The sequence below is a fragment of the Cetorhinus maximus genome, chromosome 2 (assembly GCF_964194155.1).
Source record: "Cetorhinus maximus chromosome 2, sCetMax3.hap1.1, whole genome shotgun sequence".
Classification (NCBI taxonomy): Eukaryota; Metazoa; Chordata; class Chondrichthyes; order Lamniformes; family Cetorhinidae; genus Cetorhinus; species Cetorhinus maximus.
The window spans coordinates 17,686,793-17,704,461 of record NC_135880.1 but is presented as its reverse complement, the minus strand read 5'-3'; the positions used below and the strand labels follow the sequence as shown (position 1 = coordinate 17,704,461).

General features: G+C 43.6%; 1 long non-coding RNA gene across 1 annotated transcript; it reads left to right on the top strand.

The window, feature by feature from the left end:
- The first annotated feature begins 5 nt into the window (after nt 1–5).
- Nucleotides 6–17,669, top strand: LOC144692528 (uncharacterized). Its single transcript, XR_013579337.1, has 3 exons — nt 6–147; nt 453–583; nt 17,526–17,669. It is a non-coding gene; the product is annotated as an uncharacterized LOC144692528 (long non-coding RNA).

The window sequence follows — 17,669 nt, the reverse complement described above, 5'->3', positions numbered from 1 at the left end:
GGGTAGTCTCAACGCGGAAGAAGTGGCTGTGTGTATGTGTGTAAAAGGGGGAAAAAAAACAAATGAGCGCAGCATTTTTTTTTTCAAATTTTTTTTTGCTCAGCAGCTGACGTCTCGCATTTCACTCGGGCGAGTGTCGTGGCCGTAGTAAGAAACAAATTAACATTTTAAAAATAGTGTGCAACTCAAATTGTAAAAGGTTGCAGCAGTGCACTAATTTGTGATAAAGCAAACTGAACCTAATAACAGTGCCAACAAACGTCTTTCTTAAAAATAAAAATTATCGGGAGTTCCTTTTTCGATCGAATGTTGTACCGGTGGAGTTGAAATCGCTGTTACGTTATTTAAGCCTGTGTGCGTGTTCCAGTCCACTTTGTAACCATTCTACAGTCTCTTTACTTTGTTCTGCACTAGACAATATTTCAAATCCTAAAGCTTGGTACTTTTAACAGGTCATATGATTCAAGACTTTCTGAAGCTGGTCGCATAAATCTTGTGCCTAACCCGAATGCTTGGCAACTATAGAGAGGAACGATGTTGTACAATTTACACGTATATTTCTCCGAGATCACGTGTGAACCCAGTAAGTACAGTTTAGAGGCTGGCAATGTAAAAGTTAAGTTTAAAAACAAAGATCCTGCCCCAGAGACGTAGTAAATTACGATTGGATTAAAAAAAACTATTGTAAAATAGGGTGGTGAAAGTCAAGGCGACTGAGTGACAAAAAGCACAATGGCTGATCCTGCAGTAGGAAGAGGTCTGGGCCTGCAATACCATACATAATGGATTACAGTTCTTGGTATGACGTTAACAGGAAGCGTTGAGCACAGGGGAAGAAAAACTCGCTGCGAGACATTCACAGTGCGTTCTAGTACTGGGGCAGCCGCCTCTAATTTATTTCTAGCTGTCGTTTAAGAGAGAATTCAAAATGTACAGAACAAAAGTTGAATAGAAAAAAAACACGTGTATGATAGACCCCTTCGTTTGCGCCAGTGAAACAGAAACGATTGGGACTTAGGACCCTATTTGGCGGAGAGCACAGTACCGTGAGGGGAGAATAGAGTCCTTATCCGGCAAAAACTCGCCAGGCTCCTTCAGCAGCACCTCCCGAACACGCGACCTCCAGCACCGAGAAGGACAAGGTCATTTAGGTGCATTACTGTCAGGTTCCCCTCCAAGTTAATCAACAAAAATAAATATTTATATGGCGCCTTTAGCGTAAAACATCCCAAAGTGCTTCACATGAGCATCATAAAACGATGTGACACCAAGCCACATAAGGATATATTAGGTCAGGTGACCTAAAGTTTGGTCAAAAGGTTTTAAGCAGTGTCTTAAAGGAGGAAAGCAAGGTTTAGGGAGGGTATTCCCAAGCTTGCAGCCAGGGCAATTAGACGCACAGCCTCCAATTAAAATCAGGAGTGCACAAGAATGAGAAGGGCACAGAGATCTGAGGGTTGTGGAGCTGGAAGAGATTACAAAGGTAAGGAGGGCCAAGCTATAGAGAGTTTTGAACACAAGGATGAGAATTTTAACATCAAGACATTGTTTAATCTGGGGCCAACGTGGTCTGCGAGCATGGGGGTGATAAGAGGCTTGCTGCTCATTAAGACGGGCAGCACAATTTTGGATGTCCTCATTTACAGAGGGTAGAATGTGGGACATGAGCCCGGAGGTTGGAATAGTCCAGTCTAGAAGTAACAATGGCAGGAATGAGGGCTTCAGCAGCAGTTGAGCTGGGGCAGGGTGAGGTCTAGTGATTTGGAGATGGAAATTGGTGGTCTTAGTGATGGCAGAAATATGAAGTTGGAAGCTCTTGGGATCAAAAGTGACCCCAAGATTGCAAACAAACTGGCTTAATCCCAGATTGTTGCCAGGGAGAAGGATGGAGTCAATAGTTAAGGAACGGAGAGGCTGTAAACAGTGTTCCAGTCTTCATAATATTTAAATTGGAGGAAACTTCAGCTCATCCATTATTGTATGTCAGATAAACAGTCTGATAACTTAGCAACAGTAGAGAAGTCAAGACAGCTGGTGGTGAGGTTGAGTTTGGTGTTGTCATGATACGTGTGAAAAGTAACAGGTCTTCGGATGATGTCACCAAGGGGCAACGTAGATGAGAAACAGGAGAGGGCCAAGGATAGATCCAGAGATAACCGGGGGAGGCGGGGGGCGGGGGGACAAGAAAAGCCATTGCAAGTGATTCTCTGGCTACAATTAGCTTGATGAGAATGGAACCAGGTGACAGCAGTCCCACCCAGCTGGCTGACAGTAGAACGGCATTGGAGGAGGATCGCGTGGTCAACCATGTCAAAAGCTGCAAAAAGGTTGAGAAGCTCAAGGACAAAAAGTTTACCTGTGTCACAGTCACATAGGATGTCATTTGTAATTTTGATAAGCGCTGTTCCGGTAATGTGGCAGGGGTGGAAACCCAATTGGAGGGATTCATATGGTAATCATATATTATCATTCATTGTGAGGGAGCAAAATCCTGGAACTCTCTGCCTAACACCCCCTTTCTGTTTATGTAACTTAAAATCCAGTTACACTGGCAGACAAATTTTAATCAACGTCAGAAACTTTGAAAAAATGCAACATAGTGTTCCAAAATCTGTGACTAAGAGAAGTAGAGAAGCAGTTTATACCCGCAGCCAATTCCTGAGACTAATTTGGCACAGTGTAGTCCAAAGTGACATCCTACAACAACAGCCAGAAATGTCTACATACCCCCAGTACAGCAATTATTTTTCTATAAAAACTTCCAGGGACTGTAAAAGTGCAAGCTTCTAAGCTGAATGAACTGGAGTGATATCACTGGGACATCACTGCAGGAGTTCCTTAGGGTAGTGTCCTAGGCCCAACCATCTTCAGTTGCTTCATCACTGACCTTTCCATCATAAGGTCAGAAGTGGGGATTTTCGCTAATGATCGCACAATGTTCAGCGCCATTCACAATTCAGATACTGAAGCAGTCCATGTCCAAATGCAGCAAAATCTGGATAATATTCAGGCTTGGGCTGATAAGTGGCAAGTAACATTCACACCACACATGTGCCAGGCAATGACCATCTCCAACGAGAGAGAATCTAACCATCTCCCCTTGACATTCAATGGCATTACCATCGCTGAATCCCTAACCATCAACACCCTGGGGGCTTACCATTGACCATAAACTGAACTGGGCCAACCATATAAATACTGTGGCTACAAGAGCAGGTCAGAGGCTGGGAATTCTGCAGTAACTCACCTGATTCCTCAAAGCCTGTTCACTATCTACAAGGCACAAGTAAGGAGTATGATGGAATACTCCCTACTTGCCTGGATGAGTGCAGCTTCAACAACACTCAAGAAGCAGGACACCATCCAGGACAAAGCAACCTGCTTGATTGGCACCCCATCCACCACCTTCAACATTCACTCACTCTTTCACCAACACATAGTGGCAGCAGTGTGTACCACCTACAAGATGCAAAACAGCAACTCACCAAGGCTCCTTCCATAACACATTTCAAACTGACGACCTCTACCACCTTGAAGAACAAGGGCAGCAGATGCATGGGAACACCACTACCTGGACGTTCCCCTCCAAGTCACACACTATTCTGACTTGGAACTATATCACCATTCCTTCACTGTCACTGGGTCAAAATCCTGGAACTCCCTTCCTAACTTCTTAACTGTGGGTGCTCCTACAACACATGGATGCAGTGGTTCAAGAAGGCAACTCACTAACACCTTCTCAAGGGCAATTAGGGATGGGCAATAAATGTTGGTCTAGCCAGTGACAGCCATATCCCCTCGCCCTTAGCAGAGCCACCTAAGTTAAGTTATGACATTTAACACTAAGGGAGGTGATTCAAACCAATTCAAATTCATTATTACATCACAGAATATCACAGTGCAGAAGAGCCCCTTCGGCCCATCGAGTCTGCACTGACACATGTTTGGAATTTTATACAAAATTTTTCATCATTACATTGCGGTGTACAATCAGCTGCTGCATTTCCTATGTTACAACAGTGATTACATTTCAAAAGTATTTCATTGGATGTAGTGTGCTTTCAAACTTTCTAAGGTTGTGAACAGCTTTATAGAATTGCAGCTCTCCTTATTTTCACCATGTACACCCTGTCCAGAATATTGAACAGTTCTACGTACAGACCATATTATTTTCTGGTAACAAACTGTTAAATTAATTCTCAAACTTCACAGAAAGACAACTTCCAATTAAAATAAAACTCATCACACCTCAGAAACATCATATAGGGTCTTCACATACAATGAATTACTTTTAAGTGCATTGCTCGTTTTGTAGCCAAATGCCAGTAATTGGCATACAGTAAGATCTCACAAACACCTAATCTGTTTTTGAGAACATTGGTTGAGGGGAGGAATGTGGACTAGGATGGTGGACAAACTCCTGCTCTTCGATACTGCCATAGGATCTTTCTAACATCCACCTGAACCACAGGAACAGGGAGACAGGTTGGTTCAACATCTTATCTGAAGGGCAGCACTCCAAACAATGCAGCTTTCAATCACTACACAGCAGTGTCAGATTTCAATGCTCAAACTCATGATATCAGGTAAGGATCCACAACTTTCTGTTTCAGAACTATTAGCTATAGTAGACTGACAAACCTGTCATGAATATCCACAACTACGTACCATATATGAGGCATCTGACAGAGCACACTGGCTGTTTGTTTAAGGGACAACATTTTGAGTCCAACCTTCACTGGTTCTGTCATTCCTTTAAGTGCATCTATTAACTTTTATTTGAAGGACTTGACTCTCACTGCCCAGTATAGCATAACACAGGAAGATAACAATGCATTCCCCTCTTGACATACATACGAACTGGATATAGCATTTTTCAAACACGCCCCTATGTGTGACTGTCCAACCCTTATGATGGTGGACCAAGAAAACATTTGGTAGGACAAGGCCAGATGTGAATTGTTAATCTGTTATTTCAGACAGCAAATCAAAATATAGAGCAACAGTTAAGATCGGATTTAATTTTTCAGATCAATACAACTTGTCTTTGCATATTTATACAAAGTAGTGAACACTAGTAGTTTGTCTTGCTGAGCTTAAAATAATTTCAGGCCATTATAATCATAGAATGATACAGTACAGAAGGAAGCAATTCAGCCTATCGAGCTTATGCTGGCTCTTTTAAAGAGCTATCCAATTAGTCCTACTTCCTCTTGTTCTGATAAAAGCTCATGGACCTGAAACATTAGCTCTGTTTCTCTCTCCATAGATGCTGTCAGACCTGCCGAGTGCTTCCAGCATTTTCTGTTTTTATTTCGGATTTCCTGTAACCCCATTATTTTGCCGTAGTTGAAGTCCCATATCCCTTCTCTTTCGCTGTACCCCTGCAAATCTTTCCTCCTCAAGTATTTCTTCAATTCCCTTTTTGGAAGTTATTTGTAATTCTGTTTCCATGGCTCTTTCAACAGTGCATTACAGATCACTTTCCTGCATTCAAACCTTCTACTTCCTTGCTACTTCTGTTTTATTTAAAATAAGATTATTAAGTCTTATCCATGATATATTTTTCTACGAATGGTATAAATAATTTTCAGGTATTTTTACAAAAATTTAAAATAAAAAGTCACCTAAAAATCAACATTTAAAATCCAGTCAGTCCTACATTACAAAAAAATTTCAAAATATTAGTGATAAAAGGGGGAGGCGATGGCGTAGTGGTATTGTCGCTGGACTAGTAATCCGGAGACAAAAACAAAAATAGCTGGAAAAACTCAGCAGGTCTGACAGCATCTGCGGAGAGGAATACAGTTATCGTTTCGAGTCCATATGACTCCTCATCAGAACAGTTCTGATGAGGAGTCATATGGACTCAAAACGTTAACTGTATTCCTCTCCGCAGATACTGTCAGACCTGCTGAGTTTTTCCAGCTATTTTTATTTTTGTTTCAGATTTCCAGCATCCGCAGTATTTTGCTTTTATCTTAGTAATCCGGAGACCCAGGGTAATGCTCTGGGGACCAGGGTTTGAATCCCACCACGGCAGATGGCGGAATTTGAATTCAATAAAGATCTGGAATTAAAAATCTGATGATGACCATGAAACCACTGATGTAAAAACCCATCTGGTTCACTAATGTCCTTTAGAGAAGGAAATCTGTCGTCCTTACCTGGTCTGGCCTACATGTGACTCCAGAGCCACAGCAATATGGTTGACTCTTAAAATGCCCTCTGAAAAAGCCTAGTTAGTCACTCAGTTGTAACAAACTGCTACAAAGTCACAAAAAAGGAATGAAACCGGATGGACCACCTGGCATCAACCTAGGCACCAGAAACGACAATGGCAATCGCAGCCCCTGCAAAGTCCTCCTTACTAATATCTGGGGCTAGTGCCGAAATTGGGAGAGCTGTCTCACAGATTAGTCGAGCAATAGCCTGACATAGTCATCCTCACGGAATCATACCTTATAGATAATGTCCCAGATTCCACCATCACCTTCCCTGGGTATGTCCTGTCACACCAACAGAACAGAACCAGCAGAGGTGGCGGCACAGTGGTATACAGTCGGGAGGGAGTTGCCCTGGGAGTCCTCAACTTCGACTCCGGACCCCATGAAGTCTCATGGCATCAGGTCAAACACGGGCAAGGAAACCACCCACTGATATCATGTACGGCCCTCCCTCAGCTGATGAATCAGTGCACCTCCATGTTGAACACCACTTGGAGGAAGCACTGAGGCTGGCAAGGGTACAGAATGTACTCTGGGTGGGTGACTCAATGTCCATCACCAAGAGTGGCTCGGTAGCACCACTACTGACCGAGCTGGCCAAATCCTAAATGACATAGCTGCCACACTGGGTCTACGGCAGGTGGTGAGAGAACCAACAAGAAGAAAAAACATACTTGACCTCATCCTCACCAATCTGCCTGCCGCAGATGCATCTGTCCATGACAGTATTGGTAGGGGTAACCACCGCAAAGTCATTGTGGAGACGAAGTCCTGCCTTTACATTGAGGATACCCTCCATCATGTTGTGTGGCACTACCACCATACTAAATGGGATAGATTTCGAACAGATCTAACAGCTCAAGACTGGTCATCCATGAGGTGCTGTGGGCCATCAGCAGCAGCAAAACTGTACTTAAACACAATCTGTAACCTCATAGCCCGGCATATCCCCTACTCTACCATTACCATCAAGCCAGGGGATCAACCCTAGTTCAATAAAGAATGCAGGAGGGCATTCCAGGAGCAGTACCAGGCATACCTAAAAATGAGGTGTCAGCCTGGTGATGCTATAACACAGGACTACTTGCGTGCCAAACAGCATAAGCAGCAAGTGATAGACTGAGCTAAACGATCCCACAACTAATGGATCAGATCTAAGCTCTGCAGTTCTGCCACATCCACATCCAGTCGTGAATGGTGGTAGACAATTAAACAACTCACTGGAGGAACAGGCCCAACAAATATCCCCATCCTCAATGATGGGGGAGCCCAGCACAGCAGTGCAAAAGATAAGGCTCAAGCATTCGCAACAATCTTCAGCCAGAATTGCTAAGTGGATGATCCATCTCGGCCTCCTCTGGAGGTTCCCAGCATCACAGATGCCAGCCTTCAGCCAATTCAATTCACTCCATGTAATATCAAGAAATGGCTGAAGGCACTGGACACTGCAAAGGTTATGGACCTGGACAATATTCTGACAATAGTACTGAAGCCTTGTGCTCCAGAACTTGCCGCACCCCAGCCAAGCTGTTCCAGTACAGTTACAACACTGGCATCTACCCGGCAATGTGGAAAATTGCCCAGGTATGTCCTGGAAACAAAAAGCAGGACAAAATCCCACCTGGCCAATCAGGCTAATTACTGCCCCATCAGTTTACTCTTGATCATCAATAAAGTAATGGAAGGCATCATCAACAGTGCTATCAAGCAGCACTTGCTTAGCAATAACTTGCTCATTGATGCCCAGTTTAGGTTCCGCCAGGGCCACTCAGCTCCTGACCTCATTATAGCCTTGGTTCAAACATGGTTCAAAAGAACTCCCGAGGAGAGGTTAGAGTGACTGCCCTTGACATCAAAGCAGCAGTTGACCGAGGGTGGCATCTAGGAGCCCTAGCAAAACTGGAGTCAATGGGAATCAGGGGGAAAACTTTCCACTGGTTGGAGTCATACCTAGCACAAAGGAAGATGGTTGTGGTTGCTGGAGGTCACTCATCTCAGCTCCAGCACATCACTGCAGGAGTTCCTCAGGGTAGTGTCCTAGGTCCAACCATCATCAGCTGCTTCATCAATGACCTTCCTTCCATCATAAGGTCAGAAGTGGGGATGTTCGCTGATGATTGCACAATGTTCAACACCATTCGTGACTCCTCAAATACTGAAGCAGTCCATGTCCAAATGCAGCAAGACCTGGACAATAACCAGGCGTGGGCTGACAAGTGGCAAGTAACATTCAAGGCACACAAGTGTCAGGCAATGACCATCTCCAACAAGAGAAAATCCGACCATCGCCCCTGAATGCTCACATTGTATAACAATCACTGAATTCCCCACTAACAACATCCTGGGGGTTACTCTTGACCAGAAACTGAACTGGACTAGCCACATAAATACTATGGCTACAAGAGCAGATCAGGGGCTAGGAATCATACGACGTGTAACTCATCTCCTGATTCCCCAAAGCCTGTCCAGCATCTACAAGGCACAAGTCAGGAGTGTGATGGAATACTCCCCACTTGCCTGGATGAGTGCAGCTCCCACAACACTCAAGAAGCTGGACACTATTCAGGATAAAGGAGTCCGCTTGATCGGCACCACATCCACAAACATTCACTCCCTCCACCACCGACGCACAGTAGCAGCAGTGTGTACCATCTACAAAATGCACTGCAGGAATTCACCAAGGCTCCTTCCACAGCACCTTCCAAACCCACGACCACTACCATCTAGAAGGACAAGGGCAGCAGATAGATGGGAACACCACCACCTGGAAGTTCTCCTCCAAGTCCCTCACCATTCTGACTTGGAAATATATCGCCGTTCCTTCACTGTCACTGGGTCAAATCCTAGAACTGCCTTCCTAACAGTATTGTGGGTGTACCTACACCACATGGACTGCAGCGGTTCAAGAAGCAGGTCACTGCCACCTTCTGAAGGGCAACTAGGGATGGGCAATAAATGCTGGGCCAGCCAGCCAGCGAAGCCCATATTCCGTGAATGAATTTTTAAAAAATGATCATTCTGGGGTTTAAATAGTTTTGATATGTACATACGACATGTAGAAAATTATGAATTTGATAAAACTGATACATAATTTTTTATCAAGTAGATAAAGTGTATGTGTTCAAGTTTTTTTTAAAAGTCTCCACATTCCCAACATGATGGGAAGACTTGCATCAAACAAGCCGTGCTATGTGCTCAGGATTTGAGACCTGCCAACACACTGAGAGTGAGGTGTTTATTGATTGCTAAAACAAGCTGCCAGACCTGCTGAGTTTTTCCAGGTAATTCTGTTTTTGTAATGAATTGCTTGTTGTTTAAAATGCTGCTTTTCCCAAACTTTTGTCTCAGGGAGCCTTTAAAAAAAATCTTGTGTGGGTACACGTTGCTTTTAAACACAACTACCAATTGTAATTATCTTCTCTAAAGCTTGTGGAAAATAGCAAAATAAAATTATTGCAGACCAAAAACTATCAAACTCAAAACATTGGGCCTCAGCTCCTTTTGAGCCACTGACATTTTCAGGGGGAAAAAAAGACTAGAGCAGGTGCAGGAAGCGGCTTCCAGAAAGAATTGGAAGTTACACTTAAATGCAGAAATATGGGTGGAGATATCCTGTGCATACATTTCCAACATTTGTTCAAGCAGGACACCCAGCATACATAAAATTCATCTCAAATAGACATCCACAGTTTGGGTCTCTGAAGTCAAGCAGAAGTTCATTTAAAAGGGCACAGTTTTATAAAGTCAAGTAAAGTAATTATCCATAGTCCATGAGGAACCATAGGCTTCTCTCTCTAACAGAGAGAGAGAGATGGAGAGAAACAAGTATTTATAAAGCATGAGGGGCACGACTCTGCATTAATCACGGGGCAAGGCAAGGAGGCAGCTGTCCATGAACTACCACAGCCAGGGATTGAACCCATTGTTGATGTCATTCTGTACCACACTCTAGCCAACTTGCAAACTGAGATAACCTTGTAAAATTTGCTCTGAAGTGCCATGTGAGGAGGTACACTTGTAGAGAGTGAAGGTTGGACAAAAAAGAGAACACTGTTGTAAGTCTGTCTCCAACCTGCATTTGGTCATTGCAACTTATATGCAGCATAGGAACTTGGTTATAACAGATTTACAAACAAAAGACTCAGTGAACAGATAACTATCTTGATGATGTGCAGAATGAAATTACAACAGCAGGGAACTTTAAAATAAATGTGAGCCATATCTTTCAAGCAAGCAGGTATAAAAAAGGGACATGGGACTGGGTATTGACAGATCTTAAAGGTAACATGACATTAAAAGACCATGGGGCAGCAGGTATCTCTAAATATTAAAAAAAAATATGAACCTACATATGCCTCTGTCAGCTTTTCCCATTATAAATTCCAATATATTTATAGTGGAAATTGTCAATGTTAAATTGTGATGCTGTAATTACATCTTTCTCCACCTCCGCCTCCAATTGAGGCACTTTATGGAAGGGTGTAATTATAGGATGACAAGTTTAGATTGGTTGTTTCATAATAAATATAATAATAACAAATATAAAATAAGGTTGTAATGTACAACTTTAAAATAGAGACTAAATTATGTCTGCAAGGCTTGATCCAATTAATACTGCCATCTAACCCTGCTTCACCTAAAGACTCTCTTGTCACACTTCTGTGGCTTCACACACAGGAAATCTACTAAATTAATTTTCTATTGTTTGTGGATTATGGCCAATCTCCCCAAAACTGAAATGCCCTCCAGGGAAGCAGGATGGGAACGTACTAAAAGAAATGAAAATTGTGGGTAAGATAGGCTGATGATAAACACCTTACTTAACAGCATTAGAATAAAGAGTAGTTCAAAAATAATTGGAATCAGGCAAGGGCGTGTAAGAGGAGAAATGCAAGGCTGACTAAGATAGGCTTAGAGTGCATGTGTGTAAATGCATAGAGCAGGTAAATAAGGTTGGTGAGGGAAAGGCATAAGTAACCAGATGGGACTATGGCATAGTGGTAACAATGGAGATATGGCTTAATCAAGAGGAGGAATGGGTACCTAATATTCCTGGCTACCGTGTATTCAGGAAAGTCAAAGGATTAAAAGGTAATAGGGTGGCAGTATTGGGAGAGGTACTGTTTACAGCACTAGAAAGGGATGATGTACTGGATTCAAAGACAGAATCTGTTGGTTAGGATTAAGGAACAATTGGGGAGCTATTATATTGCTGGGCATATCCTATAGGCCATAAAATAGTGGGGACGTGATTGAGGACCAAGTTTTCAGGTAAAATGCAGAAAGGTACAAAAGACTTTAGCAATAATGGGGACTTTGGTTATCTTAATGTAGACTGGGAAAATGAAAATATGAAGGGGGAGGAGGGGCAGGAATTTCTGAAATGTGTACAAGAGAACCCGAACAGTATGCTTCCAGTCCAATGAGAAAGGAAGCAAAAATAAAAGCAAAAAACTGCGAATGTTGGAAATCCAAAACAAAAACAAAAATACCTGGAAAAACTCAGCAGGTCTGACAGCATCTGCGGAGAGGAATACAGTTAACGTTTCAAGTCCGAATGACTCTTCATCAGAACAATGGAAAAATAGAAAAGAGGTGAAATATAAGCTGGTTTAAGGGGGGGTGGGACAGTTAGAGCTGGATAGAGGGCCAGTGATAGGTGGAGATTGCCAAAAGATGTCATAGACAAAAGGACAAAGAGGTGTTGACGGTGGTGATATTAGCTAAGAAATTTGCTAATGGTGACATTAAGAGTAGAAAGCAGGACGAGCAAGGTTCAGATAGCCCAAGTGGGGGTGGGGTGGGGGGAAGGGATCGAAATAGGCTAAAAGGTAGAGATAAAACACTGGATGGAAATACATTTAAAAATAATGGAAATAGGTGGGAAAAGAAAAATATATATAAATTATTGGAAAAGGGGGGATCGGAAAGGGGGTGGGGATGGAGGAGAGAGTTCATGATCTAAAGTTGTTGAACTCAATATTCAGTCCGGAAGGCTGTAAAGTGCCTAGTCGGAAGATGAGGTGATGTTCCTCCAGTTTGCGTAGAGCTTCACTGGAACATTGCAGCAAGCCAAGGACGGACATGTGGGCATGAGAGCAGGGTGGTGTGTTGAAATGGCAAGCGACAGGGAGGTCTGGGTCATGCTTGCGGACAGACCGAAGGTGTTCCGCAAAGCGGTCATCCAGTCTGCATTTGGTCTCTCCAATGCAGAGGAAACCGTATTGGGAGCAGCGAATGCAGTAGACTAAATTGAGGGAAGCGCAAGTGAAATGCTGCTTCACTTGAAAGGAGTGTTTAGGCCCTCGGACGGTGAGGAAGGGGGAAGCAAAGGGGCAGGTGTTGCACCTTCTGTGGTTGCATGGGAAGGTGCCGTGGGAGGGGTTTGAGGTGTAGGGGGTGATGGAGGAGTGGACCAGGGTGTCCTGGAGGGAATGATCCCTGCGGAATGTCGCCGGGGGGGTGAAGGGAAGATGTGTTTGGTGGTGGCGTGCTGGAGTTGGCGGAAATGGTGGACGATGATCCTTTGAATGTGGAGGCTGGTGGGGTGATTTCCGCATTCAATGGATCATCCTCCGCCATTTCCGCCAACTCCAGCAAGATGCCACCACCAAACACATTTTCCCTTCACTCCCCCCCCCCCACCCGGCGGCATTCCGCAGGGATCGTTCCCTCCGGGACACCCTGGTCCACTCCTCCATCAACCCCTACACCTCAACCCCCTCCCATAGCACCTTCCTATGCAACCGCAGAAGGTGCAACACTTGCCCCTTCCCCACTCCTCACCGTCCAAGGGCCTAAACACTCCTTTCAAGTGAAGCAGCATTTCACTTGCGCTTCCCTTAATTTAGTCCACTGCATTCGCTGCTCCCAATGCGGTTTCCTCTACATTGGAGAAACCAAACGTAGACTGGGTGACCGCTTTGCGGAACACCTTCGGTCTGTCCACGAGCATGACCCAGACCTCCGTCACTTGCCATTTCAACACACCACCCTGCTCTCATGCCCACATGTCCATCCTTGGCCTGCTGCAATGTTTCAGTGAAGCTCAACGCAAACTGGAGGAACAGCATCTCATCTTCCGACTAGGCACTTTACAGCCTTCCAGACTGAATATTTAGTTCAACAACTTTAGATCATGAACACTGTCCTCCATCCCCACCCCTTTTCCGATCCCCCTTTTTCCAATAATTTATATATATTTTTCTTTTCCCACCTATTTCCATTATTTTTAAATGTATTTCTATCCTTTGTTTTATCTCTACCTTTTAGCCTATTTCGATCCCTTCCCCCCACCCCACTCCCACTAGGGCTATCTGAACCTTGGTCGTCCTGTTTTCTACCCTTAATGTCACCATTAGCACATTTCTTAGCTAATATCACCACTGTCAACACCTCTTTGTCCTTTTGTCCATGACATCTTTGGCAATCTCCATCTATCACTGGCCCTCTATCCAGCTCTACCTGTCCCACCTTCCCCCCCCCCCCACCCTTAAACCAGCTTATATTTCACCTCTTTTCTATTTTTCCTTAGTTCTGATGAAGTCATTCAGACTCGAAACGTTAACTGTATTCCTCTCCGCAGATGCTGTCAGACCTGCTGAGTTTTTCCAGGTATCTTTGTTTTTGCTGAGAAAGGAAGCAATGCTCGATCAAGTCCTGCAGAATGATATTGTGAAAGTGGAGCATGTTTCAGTGGCGAGCATTTGGGAAAAAGTGATCACAATATAATTTGAGTAGTCATGGCAAAAGGACAAGGAAAAATCAGATGTAAATATACTCTACTGGAGGAGTGATTTCAGTGAGTTCAGGAAGGGATCTGGTCCAGGTGGAATGGAATAGAAGATTTTTAGGTAAAACAGTTAGTGAGCAATGGGAACCATTGAAAAAGGAGATGGCTGAGGTACAGACTAGATGTATTTCCATGGCCGGGGGGGTGGAACAGAAGGGCATTAAAAGCAAGAGCTCCCTGTTTGACTAAAGATCTAGAGATTAAAATTAAACAGGAGGAGGTTTATGACAAATGTCAGATTCATAATCCAGTGGAGAAGCAAGCTGCAAACAAAGTACGGGGGAGAACTGAAAAAGGAAGTAAGAGAGGCAAAGAGAGAATATAAAAATAGATTTGTGAATGACACAAAAGGAAACCCAAAGTGCAAACGGAAAAAGTGTGGAGCCAATAAGGACCCAAAAAGATCTTCTTATGGAGGCAGGGGGCAACACTGATGTGTGAAATGAGAGCTTTGCACCTGTCTTCACTAAAGAAGAGGATGCTTCCAAGGATGACACAATAGAGATAGTAGAAAAATTGGACTAGACATAAATAGATAAAGAGGATGTAATAAAAGGGTCTGCAGCATTCAAGTTGAAAAATCACCTAGTTCAGATGAAATGCATCTGTTGAGGGAAGCACGGGTGGAAATTGCAGTGGGTCTAGCCACAATTTTCCAATCCTTCTTAGTTATAGTGGTAGTGCCAGAGGACTGGATCTTTGAAAGTTATATACCTAGCTCCAAAAAGGAGGGATGAACTCAGCAACTACAGGCCAGTCAATCACTGATGAGGAAACATTTAGAGACATTAAACCAGGTCAAAATGAGTTGGCACTGGGAAAATATGGGCAGAGAAGAGATTTGATTGAAGTGCTCTAAATGATGAGGGGGCTGAACAGAGTAGATAGGCAGAAGGCATTGTCAGAAGGGTCAAGAACCAAAGGAAACTGGCAGGAAGAATAGAAAAGCTGTATACTATTTAAATGGAGAGATTGCAGAACTCAGGGTATCTGGGTGGCCTGATTCATGAATCAAAAAGTATGCAGGTACAGCAAGTGATTAAGAAGGCAAATGGAATGTTGGTGTTTATTGCAAGGGAAATGGAGTATAAATGTAGGGAAGTTTTACTGCAGCTGCACAGGGCCTTGGTGAGGTCACATCTGGAGTAACGCGTAGTTTTGGTCTCCTTATTTGAAAAAGTATATAATTGCGTTAGAAGCAGTCAGAGAAGGTTCCTCTTGTGGGGAGACTAGAAGTAGGGGACATGGTTTAAAAATAAGAGGTCTATATTTTAAGATGAGGAGAATTTTTTTTCTCTCAAAGTATCATTACTCTGTGGAATTTTCTTCCCCAGAAAGTAGAGACTGGGTCATTGAATTATTCAAGGCTGAGTTAGATAGATTTTTGATAGACAAGGGAATCAAAGGTTATGGGGGCAGACAGGAAGCTGGAGTTGAGACCACAATCAGATCAGCCATGAGCTTATCAAATGCCAGAGCAGGCTCAACGTCTGAATGCCTACTTGTGCTTGCAAGTCCCATGTTCTTAATGTGTTTGGCCAAAGAACCAAAGGCGACATGAGGAAAAGCCTTTTTTATGCAATGAGTGGAATGCACTGCTGAGAATGTGATGGAAGTAGAAATGTGGAAAAGGGAATTGGATAATTATCTGAATAGAAAAAAATGCAGGACTACAGGGAAAAGATGGCAGAATGGGATTAACTGAGTTGCTCTTGTAGAGAGCTGGCATGAACACAATGGACAAAATGGCATCCATCATGTGCTATAACTTTCTTATGATTCTATTCTATTTGCAAAATTTTTTTTAAAATTTCAATTGCTTTTAAAACTGTTTTTTACTATTACTATAGGCATTAGATTACTAAATATATTCAGCACCCTGATGATGTAAATCGCAATGGCCAACACCTGTCAGAACAGAACCACGGATACCGAAATACTGCAGAATATTCCTCTTCTCATCGAGGATACAGGATTGCAACTTCAGAAAATTAGGTGCTTCATCACATCGCAGTAGCCTGACCATCAATTGGAACCATCAAGTAAAATTATCCAGCCGATTTGAACTGCGCTATCTGATACTCAGGAAAGTCCATCTCCAGACACTGTAGATTATAGATCAGGGGAGGCAATGGCGTAGTGGTATTGTCGCCGGATGAATAATCCAAAGACCCAGAGTAATGCTCTGGGGACCTGAGTTTGAATCCTATCACGGCAGATGATGGAAAGTCTAATGATGACCATGAAACCATTGTTGATTGTTGTAAAAACCCATCTGGTTCACTAATGCCCTTAAGGAAAGGAAATCTGCCATCCTTACCTAGTCTGGCCTACATGCAAAAATGCCACTCAGTTGTCACCACCACTTTCTCAATATGGGCAATGGGCAATAAATGCTGGCCCAGCACATGAATGAATAAAAAAGAGCTGAACTCCCGAGGTGAGGTGTGAGTGACTGCCCTTGACACCAAGGCCGCATTTGACCGGGTGTGGCATCAAGGAGCCCTGACAAAACTGGAGTCAATGGGAATCAGGCGTAAACTTTCCGGTGGATGGAGTTTTCCCTAGCACAAAGAAAGGTAGTGGTGGTTGTTGAAGGTCAATCATCTCAGTTCCAGGACATCACTGCAATATCCTGGCTATACAAATACTGTGGCTACAAGAGCAGATCTAAGACGAGTAACTCACCACCTGACTCCTCAAAGCCTGTCCACCATCAGGAGTGTGATGGAATACTGCCCACTTGCCTGAATGAGTGCAGCTCCCACAATACTAAGGAAGTTTGACACTGTCCAGGACAAAGTAGCCTGCTTGATTGGCACCACATCCACAAACATTCATTTCCTTCACCGCCGATGCACAGTAGCAGTAGGTGTGTAACATCCACAAGATGCACTGCAGGAATTCACCCAGGCTCCTTCGACAGTACCTTCCAAACCCACAACCACTACCATCTAGAGGGACAAGGGCAGCAGGTAGATGGCAACACCATCACCTGGAAGTTCCCCTCCAAGTCACTCACCATCCTGACTTGGAAATACATCGCCGTTCCTTCACAGTCACTGGGTCAAAATTCTGGAACTCCCTTCCTAACAGTGCTGTGGATGTACCTACACCATAGGGACTGCAGCAGTTCAAGAAGACAGCTCACCATCACCTTCTCAAGGGCAACTATGGATGGGCAATAAATGCTGGCCCAGCCAATGAGGCTCACATCCCTTGAATGAATAAAAAAAAAATGTTCCCTTTTTTAAGAGTCAACCACATCACTGTGGGTCTGGAGTCACATGTAGGCCAGACCAGGTAAGGACGACAGATTTCCTTCCCTAAAGGATATTAGTGAACCAGATGGGTTTTTACGACAATTGGCAATGGTTTCCTGATCTTCATTAGACTTGGATATAGAATTACTTTAGTTGACTTCCAAGTCTTACATTATTATAAGTCTTGTGCATTAACCTCATTGTTACAATCTTAATGTTATTCTAACATTTTTGCTATTACAGTATTAATATCAACAACATTGAAGTTAGAGGTTCAGGCAGCCTGGACGCTTCATAACCCGCCCACATCTTGTTCACCGTTCTATCGGGAGAGTGGCATGCTCTGGTGTTGCTTGTTCTCGTTGTTGACTTGGAGGTTGGACTGGT